Raw genomic sequence first — 9,660 nt, 5'->3', positions numbered from 1 at the left:
TATGTGCATCTTATATAGTTGCACCTCCAACCTTCAGTCATTGCTGAAATCTGGAAAACATCACATTTCAGTACCAGCTGGTCCTCAACTTGATGCGCACAAAGCCCTGAGGCCATGGTGAGTCCAGCGATATCTCAGGTGCTGCGAGAGGAAAGAGAAATGTGACAATCACTCTGGCGTCTTGGTCAGCTGTCAATGTCTAACGTTCCACCATCCAATTTTAAAGTCTTAACCCATCAGACGTTAATTGACCCGTTTGATTAGGTCAAGAATTGTCATTCGGTATCGTCACCTGATGAGAATTCCTGACTAAACTTTGTGCTACAACTCTACAAACATGGTCCTCTCTAATCAGGAGGCTGAGGATCTTAATGACACCTATGAAGCAGGGGAAGGTTATAAAAAGATATTGAAGTGCCTCCAACTCTAAATATCCACTGTCCAAAAGGTCAGTAAGAAGTGGCAGTTAAGGGGAACTGTGGAAGCCAAGACAAGATTTAGAAGACTCTCAGAGCTCCTCGTATGATGGCCTGAAAGGCAAAGCAAAACCCCCATGTGACGGCAACGAACCTGCAGGAAGGTTTAGCTGACACAAGCATTGTTTGTGTAAACAAGCTGCATGGAAGAGTCATCAAAAGGATATCTTACCTGCAGCCTCATCACAGATGTCAATGTCTGAAGTATGCAAAACAATGTTTAGATAAGCCAGAGGCATTTTGGAACAAGTGATGTAAAGTTAAGTGACCCTTATTAGTCCCACAACAGTGAAACACCACATACACTCTAGTGAACGCACACACACTAGGGGCAGTGAGCAGGCCTTTCTGCAGTGCCCAGGGAGCAGTTGGGGGTTAGGTGTCTTGCTCAAGGCCACTTCAGTCACACTCATGATCTCAGGAGATTGAACTGGCAATCTTTCGGTCACAAGGCTGGTCAAAATTAGACACTTTGACCACAATCATGAAAGATATGTTTTGAGAAAAAAGAGCAGCATTTAATGTAAAGAACACCTTGCCAACTGTTAAGCATGTGGGGAAGATCTATGGGCTTTGGGCTTGTGGCACAGAAAACCTTACACAGGTGGAAGTATGGATTCCATTTAATGTCACGGAATTCTGGAAGCAAAGATGACACAGTCAGTCAAGAATCTAAAGGTAAAGAGAAGCGACTTCCGCAACAAAACATACCTCACAAACCCACCAGGAACTTCTTCAAGAAATGCTGGCTGGAGCTTTTGCAGTGGTCCTCATGGTCCCCTGACCTCACTGTACATCTGTGAAAGGATCTTTAAAATGCTGTGCTCACAAGACGAGCCAGGAATATTGCTAAACTAGAAGCGTTCTGCAAGGAAAAGTGGGTAAAAATTCCTAAAACAGGAATAAGAAGACTCCCAGCTGGCTACAAAAAGCATTTGCAAACTATGATGCCAAAGCTGGTGTTCCTAAGTATGGCATGTCCCAACTTTTGCAGTGGATAAATATATTATGTAGATTGGCAGTGTGTTTAAGTGCAGATATCCCACTGCTTGTCGTTTATAAGGGATAATCTGCTTGTAGTAGCTATGAGACTCTCATTTTCTGTCTTAGACAAAAACTGGAGTTGAAGCAAGATCACTGCACATATCCTTTGAGACTTTTCTCGGCTGACTGACAACAGAGACGTCTGAGTCTGAGAGTTTGTCAGGCCTGCCTGTTAGCCTGATTGATGTCTTGGTTCAGCAGCCTTCCCCGAGAGGTACCCAGAAGTTGAGATGGAGGGAAGACAAAATAAGAAATATTCCGTTTTGCTCACACTGTGAAAAGACAGAGGGGTGTAAACTGATTGAGTGGAGCTCATCATTCTCACTGTCTGTGAAACTTCATGCCCTCTTTGAATGGGGGAGATGAAGCCCCCGATAGCCGTGTAGACGACCCTGCCTGACATTCTCCTTCAACAACACAGACAGACGGTTTCCTCCAAGTCCGTCTGGCTCTTTATTCTAGATAAACAGCTTCCTGCTCAGCCATTTCAGCCAGTTCTTACACTAATAACAGGCTGGTGCTGAAGTGCAGGAGAGACGGGGAGGCTGAGTGTTTCTTTATGGGTGAATCGATATGAAAGTGCAGCTCCACCAACTCACCCCCTCATTTAGCACGAGGAGGTGCTGCCTTTGCAAAGTCTTTGGCCACAATATTGTAACCTTTCCTGATATTACTGTCACTTTAATGTCATAGTTCTACCACTTTTTTTCCCGAAATATTACGACTTTATTCTCAAGGTCGAGTATTTTTATTTTTATTAACAGTGGCCCTAAAATGCCGTTGTATAATTGTCATCATAAAACTGGCAACCTTTTTAAAACACCCTAGCATTTGCCAAATGTGGTTGTCAAGAGGCTATAGGCTACAATTTGGTGTCCTTTTCTCAATTTGGTGTTGAAGTGTTGAAGTTTTAAAGTCCAAATACCTAAGATGTCAGTTCAGTGTGCAGGAAGGTCAGCTTGCTTCTAGCATGTTTGTAGCATTGATAATATTTTGACTCCTGAATGAGCCCCAAAATTCAGAAGATCCAGCATCTCGAGAGGAAAGTGTATTCAGAACATATCAACATTGGAACATCGTGCAATTTCTGACAACACTATTTTCTTTCCAATAGAGCAAAACAGCGTGTTCCGTAAGTTCCTTCACTTTTTCTACATCACTGTACCAGTACTGACACACTTGGCTGTGAGTTCTGTTTTTTTTTTCATTATATTTATGCATCAAATCATCCAGCAATTCGGTGATGCAAATTACCATTAGAAAGCATGAAATCTATAGGATTCAATTACTACAAAGCATTTTATGATCTGTTATTCACAGCAATAATGATTGTGTCAATGGCAACATAAGCTCCAAATCAGCCAACGCTAGCAAATCTGTGGGTGCTCGCCTTCAAAGCCTCACTGATCTCCACAGAGACATCACAATCTAAAACGTGGTCCTGATAACATGACAAGAGTCAGAGATCAGTTTAGAGATCTCCTCCAGTCTCTCCCCTGTTACTCTGTGTCAGTAATTCATGCAATTATTCTGACTGTAGCCAAAAGTGTGTGATTACAGTGCTCCTTTACTTTGGGTATGCTCTTTAAGGCAAAAATGGGGTGACAGTTAAAAGATTAAATGGACACTGACTGCAGAATAACACACGAGATCTATTATTATTGCTGTTTTTGCACTTTTTACTTTTTCTCTTTTCTGTTTGCGTATATTACAGTTTTGTTTGTATGAAGGACATGGAGGCTAAATTTCCTTCGGGATCAATAAAGTATCTATCTATCTATCTATCTATCTATCTATCTATCTATCTATCTATCTATCTATCTATCTATCTATCTATCTATCTATCTATCTATCTATCTATCTATCTATCTATCTATCTATCTATCTATCTATCTATCTATCTATCTATCTATCTATCTTATACTTTGGCCAAGATATGATGGCAATACTTAATACTGTGCTTACATCCTTGGAATGAGTGTTTTTCACCAAGATGTTCTCTTTGAATACACTTTCAATGCACTTGCAATCATAAGATTTATTTGGTCAGGGGTCCGAAGTACAACTGACATTATAAAACATCTGCTTTTTGCATACGATCACACATTTTCCACAAAGAGCTCTCCAGATCCACAGAACCTACACAGTGTACCTCGAAATGATCCGCTGACGATGACGACAGTTCCAACGCAGCAATTTTTAACACAAGCTACCTTTTTTATGTTTGGCATCAGAAACGAGGATAAAACAGACTCTGTAAGAGTATCAGTTACGTTTCCCAGGCGCATCGTTTGAGCTTCAAGTTTGAAATATGTGCACAGCTGAATGGTCGGATGGACTATTGGTAGATATGAACCGTTGCTAAGCAGTGACTGTACAGCTAAGAAAATCAAGTACAGGTTAGATTTGACTTCCTCGCACATTCAGAAGGATATGCAGTGTCAAAACCTCCTTTCTCCAAAATAGTAACTTTACAGGAGAAAGAAAAAACATACTTTACTTTTAACGTAAGTCAAATGGGGGCAGTCGTGGGACTGGAGGTTAGGGAGCTGGCCGTCTTCTCAGAGACAGTACATTACTGAGGTGCCCTTGATCAAGACACCTAACCCCCAACTGCTCCCTAGGTGCTGCGGATAGGGCTGCCCAACGCTCCAGGCAAGTGTGCTCACTGCCCCCTAGTGTGTGTGTTCACTAGTGTGTATGTGGTGCTTCACTTCATGGATGGGTTAAATTTGGTGATATTTCCCTGTTGTGAGACTAATAAGGGTCACTTAATCTTAAGGGAAAACCATTCTGGACCGTTTCCTTTTGTCCATTCATCACGATTATACACACAATAAAAAGGACAACAGGCACTTAGAAATTTTTTTAAAAAAGCACGTTGAGCTGTTTGTGTTAGTGGCAGTTTGAGAAGATCTGGCAGCACTTCACAAGTCCTGGAGGACACTCATGCTAGCCTTCATCCTCCAAGCTTGGTAGCTTCGTGTGAGGGAACCCCCCACCCCCAACGGGTGGAATTGGTCTTGACTAAACTGTGTAAAAATGCCACATACTTGACCACCTTAACCATTTCCTTTTCTAACCCACTCTACATAATGTTTATGCATCAAATCGGTGATGCAATGTACCGTTAGAAAGCTTGACATCTCAAGATTTAATTCCTGTAAACAATTCTGAGATCCCTTCTTCACAGAAGTAACAGTTATTTCATTTGCAACATAAACATCAAAAAAGCAAACACATCACAAAAGTGCTTGGCTGAAAACAGCCCAACTTTGCTTGTTTGGCAACCCATTGCTGTGAAAATACTGGGTAGAACACATGTTGGGTTGGTTTAAGTCACATACGACAGGATCCAGTCCTCAAAACTCTGCAGACTTCAGCTCACTGCCTCATTAAACACACCTGTTTCAGCTCATCAGCTAATTAGCAAGGTCTTCATGAACTGAACTCAGTGCATTAGATGGGTCTATGCCAATCTCTACAGCACTTTGGGCCAGAAGGTCCCCAGTTTGACATGCCTAAGTACTTTAAGTCATTTAACCTTGGCTTTGTTTTGCGGTTTGCTGTAGGTGCTCTTAACTGATGGCACAGGTTGGTCAACTAGTAGAACCTTAGAGGTAAGTTTATCAAGTTTCACCTCAATTTCTAAACTCCTTTCCACCTCTTTTATCAGCCTGTAGAGTCAGATTTCCTCCCTATTGTGTTTCAGCTCCGCTTGCTTTCCCTTTAATTGATTCACTGTATGGGGCTGTCAGCGGTCCAACCTGGAGAAAAGGAGCTAGACTGTCAAAAGCGAGTGGACGGCCTAAAAGAGGCGCGTGAGTCACATGAATATGGAAATTTATGCATGAAAGTTCCCACAAGACTGTGGTGGGAAGATGTCGCTCACCGTGGAGCTCCGCTGGGGGACTTTAGGGCTGGCTGGCTCGCTCAGTCTTCCTCAGTCACACTGACGCACTAGCTGCTCAAATGGCGTCTTTCAGCGAGGCTCTCTCAGAGAGGGGGCTCTTCAGACTCTGGCCTGTTGAGGAGTTCTTTTGTGATGCACATCAGCTCCCCTGACACTGGAAATGTAGATAGTATTAAAAATACTACAGTGTCAGTTGTGCAAAGTCTAATGCTATGAGTGCAGTAGAGGATGTGAATTTAAACAAGCAAAGAGCTTAGATGGTCTCACTAGCTGCACTTAGTGAGCTTCACCCGGAATATAGGACCGTGTGTGATATGAATAATGTTCAATTTGGTGGTGTATTATATCCACTTGACCTGGAATTCCCAGAAAGAGGTAAAAAACTGTTATGCAAACCTCAATTCCAAAAAGGTGAGATGGTATGACCGAAAGCATTGATCTGAAAACTATTTGATGTTTTTCCTTGTTGGGTCTTTTTGTAAACATATTCCTGTTGCTGGGTCAAGACCTTGTATCTCCAAAATAGAGAATTTACAGCAGAAGGAAAAAAACATGCTCTCCTTTTGATGTAAGTCAATGGGACCAGACATTTTTCCAAGTCATTTTGGGTCCTTTCTGTTGGTCTAATTATCATGAAATTAAAATACAATGTATAGGACCACAGGTACTTTTAAAAACTTGGAGATACAAGGTTTTGTTCTGATAGCAGTGATTTGGTCATTCTGAATTTCATGCCTGTAACATTTGAAAAGCTGCTGTAACACTTGAAAACCGGATCAATTGGTGTCTTCCAGCTTTGGTATTGAAGTTTGTATATAATGTACATCAGGGTTTGTCAACCACTGCGCCGAGGGCCACAGGTGGGCCGCGAAGCACCCCTTGATTGTTCTTGGACCTACGCTATATTGCCAGAAGTATTCACTCATCAATCCAAATAACTTAATTTAGGTGTTCCAATCACTTCCATGGCCACAGGTGTATAAAACCAAGCACCTAGGCAATTTCTGGACAATTTCATGCTCCCAACTTTGTGGGAATAGTTTGGGGATGGCCCCTTCCTGTTCCAGCATGACTGTGCACAAAGACATGGATGAGAGAGTTTGGTGTGGAAGAACTTGACTGGCCTACACAGAGTCCTGACCTCAACCATATAGAACACCTTTGGGATGAATTAGAGTGGAGACTGTGAGCCAGGCCTTCTATTCCAACATCAGTGTCTGACCACACAAATGTGCTTCTGGAAGAACGGTCAAAAATTCCCATAAACACAGTCCTAACCCTTGTGGAAAGCCTTCCCAGAAGAGTCGAAGCTGTTATAGCTGCAAAGGGTGGGCCGACATCATATTAAACCCTATGGCTTAAGAATGGGATCTCATTTAAATTCATATGGGTGTGAAGGTACAGGGTGTGAATACTTTTGGAAATATAATGTATACTGAGGGGGCCAGTGGTCTGTGATGGCATTTTAAAAAAAAAATTATAAAATGTTTTTTTTTTATTTCTTTTTTAATACTTGACAGCATTAATGCAGGTACAGCAAACACAGGCAGCTTCGTCAGTGTTTTTGCCCTTTGCCTCTAGAAACCACTGACCTTTCAGTTGTCCACTCACACCAACATTCCGCTGATGTTCACTGGTACACATCACACATTGCAATGTAGGCCCGATATATCACTGTGCTGAAAATTTCCCAAAAATGACATTTTTAAGCAAGAATTTTTTTCTTGTAGGCCTTCCTGCCTTCTAGTGATAAACAGGTGAGCCTTGAGGTGGAAAAGGTTGAGAACCTCTGATATACATCATACATATACAGTCAGTGGTTCGTCCTCCATGATTGTAGCCTCTCGTTTTCACTCTTGTACTTATAGGTTGTGGAGGCGTTTTGAAGGGATTTGGCGCTACATTTGTAGAGCTATAATTATGGTTTCTATTATTGCAACATACTCTCAGAAAAAAGGCTATGAAGGTACCACTGGGGCAGCGCCCTCGTCACTGGGGTGAGACCCTCAACGGATGCTTCTCAGTACCTTTAATCAGGGAACGTAATTGTACCATAATCAACTAAAATTATAAGTTGTATAGATTCCACACAGACCGTCTCGTCTCCAGGCTCTTTATTTTATTGATCTGTTTTAAAATGTAAAAACGCCCCTTTCCCCTGGGAAAAACCTATTTAAGGTACACAGTTGGATCATAAAACCACTGTTGTACCTTTTGAGGGAACAATTGCACTGTTTATACCTTCATGAACGAAAAATGTGCCTGCCTGAGTGGTCAAACTAGGAAAACATGTAAATGGAATTTTAAAAAATCATGTTAATGTATCGTGTTAATGCATTATTATCTTTGAGAGACACTAGTAACGAAATGTAGTTTTTGTTGGGGGGGAAAAAGTTGGAACAGACAAACTGCACTGGCATAGCAGTAAGTCAAGAGTACAGAAGAAGCTGGTAAGAACTAACTATTACTGAAACTTAAAGCTATTTGAAAGTCTTATTTGAAAGCACACAGACCTTAAGACCTTACCAGTGCACCATATGGAGAAGCCCAAATGTTCCTTAGGCAACGGTCCTCTCAGCCACATTTTGCTTGAGGAGACAATTCCGCCTCTGCCATACATGCTGAAACAGAACACCTCAAAGCCATCACAGCTGTATTGACCCTAATGCAGGTTTCTGTCCGTGGCTACAACCTGATTCGTTCCTGATTTTGTTGTTCCTACAAAAACATCAACCCTTTACCTTCACTGCTGTTTACTGTATGAGAACGGCTCCTGAAGAACAGCAATGACGTTTTAGGAGGCAGCTTCATTTTTCACTTGTCTGTCAGGTAATAAATGTACGAGGTACTGTTTTGGAGAACTTTATCTAAGTACATCCTCTACTTGGAGGACACTGAGTAACACCAGGCTTCCAGAACACATCATTCTGAGTGTTTCATCCAAACAGGTTTTTTATAGTCTCAAATTTGTGCACACTTAGTTCCCAGACTGCTCCCTTGTGAACCAAAGCCTTTCAGAGTCTTGGAATGGTGCCACATCCATAGCTGGCATCTTGAGGATTCAATAGCAGCTTCTGTTTTTCTGAGGTTTAGTACTGCAGTTGTCATTTCCACCACAGTTCTATCTTCACTCATTTTCCAGAAATTCTCATTTGGACTGTAATTGCAGTTTTTTTTGTTTCTTTAGAAAAGCTTTCCAGAAGCTTGTGTTTGATTCCTCATCCTCCTCTTGATCTCTTTCCAGCAGTTTTTCATTGAGTTCTTCATTGAGCTGCAATGCTAAAGTATTTAAACCCCATTACTACACGTCTCACTGATGCTTCTGACATCAGAAGCAAATAGTGACAAGTAGAGGCCTTCAGGCCTTCAATTCAGGCGTTAAATCTCAAAACTTGGTCAAAAAATGAGAAAAAAAAAGTGATTAAAGCTAATTTCCACTGGGACCCCAATGGTGATGATGTGTGCCAGTGCCTTTCTAAATGAACCTTTTCTAGATCATTCTACCCCTACTGGTACACTTCTGTCATCCACTTTCGGGTTGTTATACATAACTCTTGTGCATCAAATTGTCTGGCAATAAGCAATATACTGTTAGAAAGCTTGAAATCTCAGGATTCAATTCCATTTTATGATCCCTCAGCAACTGGTTCACACCATTTAATCCAAAAGTTGGGTATTGTAATGAGGGAAAGAAGAAAAGAACCCAGCAAAACTAACCAACCCTGACCCCAGCACTTGCGTAGAAAATATAACCCAGCATTTTTAGGGTGTAGCAAATCTGAAAGATGATGCTTGTGCTGTAGCTCAGTTGTGTTTGTAAGATGAAGTAGGCAAGGGAACCTACAGGAGCAGGCAGAGATCAGTTTACAGCAACGAGTCAGGTGGAAACAAACTCCTCCATTCTAGCTGCTGTTACTCTGTGTCAGTAATTCACACATTTATTCTGATGGTTGAGAAAAACTTGAGTACTTTCAAAGGAGATCAAGATCATGATGGTAGGCCAAAGTGCCCACTTTTACTTTGGGTAAGCCATTTTAGGCAAAAACCTAAATTTTGTTTTACCTCGTAACAGTCTTACAGGTGTTCTTTCAGTTATGTTATAGAGATGCCACCACTGTTTTCCATTCCTAACGAGTACCTGAATCCTGGCTCAGTGATGTATCTAGAACTCCCAGAAGGCCTACAGTAACAAATTTGATCCCACCAACTTTAAGATAAAGATATGAT

At 41.5% G+C, this 9,660-nt stretch overlaps 1 long non-coding RNA gene across 1 annotated transcript; it reads left to right on the top strand.

Annotated features, from left to right (window-relative positions):
• Positions 1–5,007: 5,007 nt before the first annotated feature.
• On the top strand, positions 5,008–5,625 carry LOC108430473. The gene is made up of 2 exons (XR_001858082.1): positions 5,008–5,140; positions 5,233–5,625. It is a non-coding gene; the product is annotated as an uncharacterized LOC108430473 (long non-coding RNA).
• Positions 5,626–9,660: the final 4,035 nt, after the last annotated feature.

The sequence above is a fragment of the Pygocentrus nattereri genome, chromosome 6 (assembly GCF_015220715.1).
Source record: "Pygocentrus nattereri isolate fPygNat1 chromosome 6, fPygNat1.pri, whole genome shotgun sequence".
Lineage (NCBI taxonomy): Eukaryota > Metazoa > Chordata > Actinopteri > Characiformes > Serrasalmidae > Pygocentrus > Pygocentrus nattereri.
This window is presented reverse-complemented; position numbering and strand designations above follow the sequence as displayed.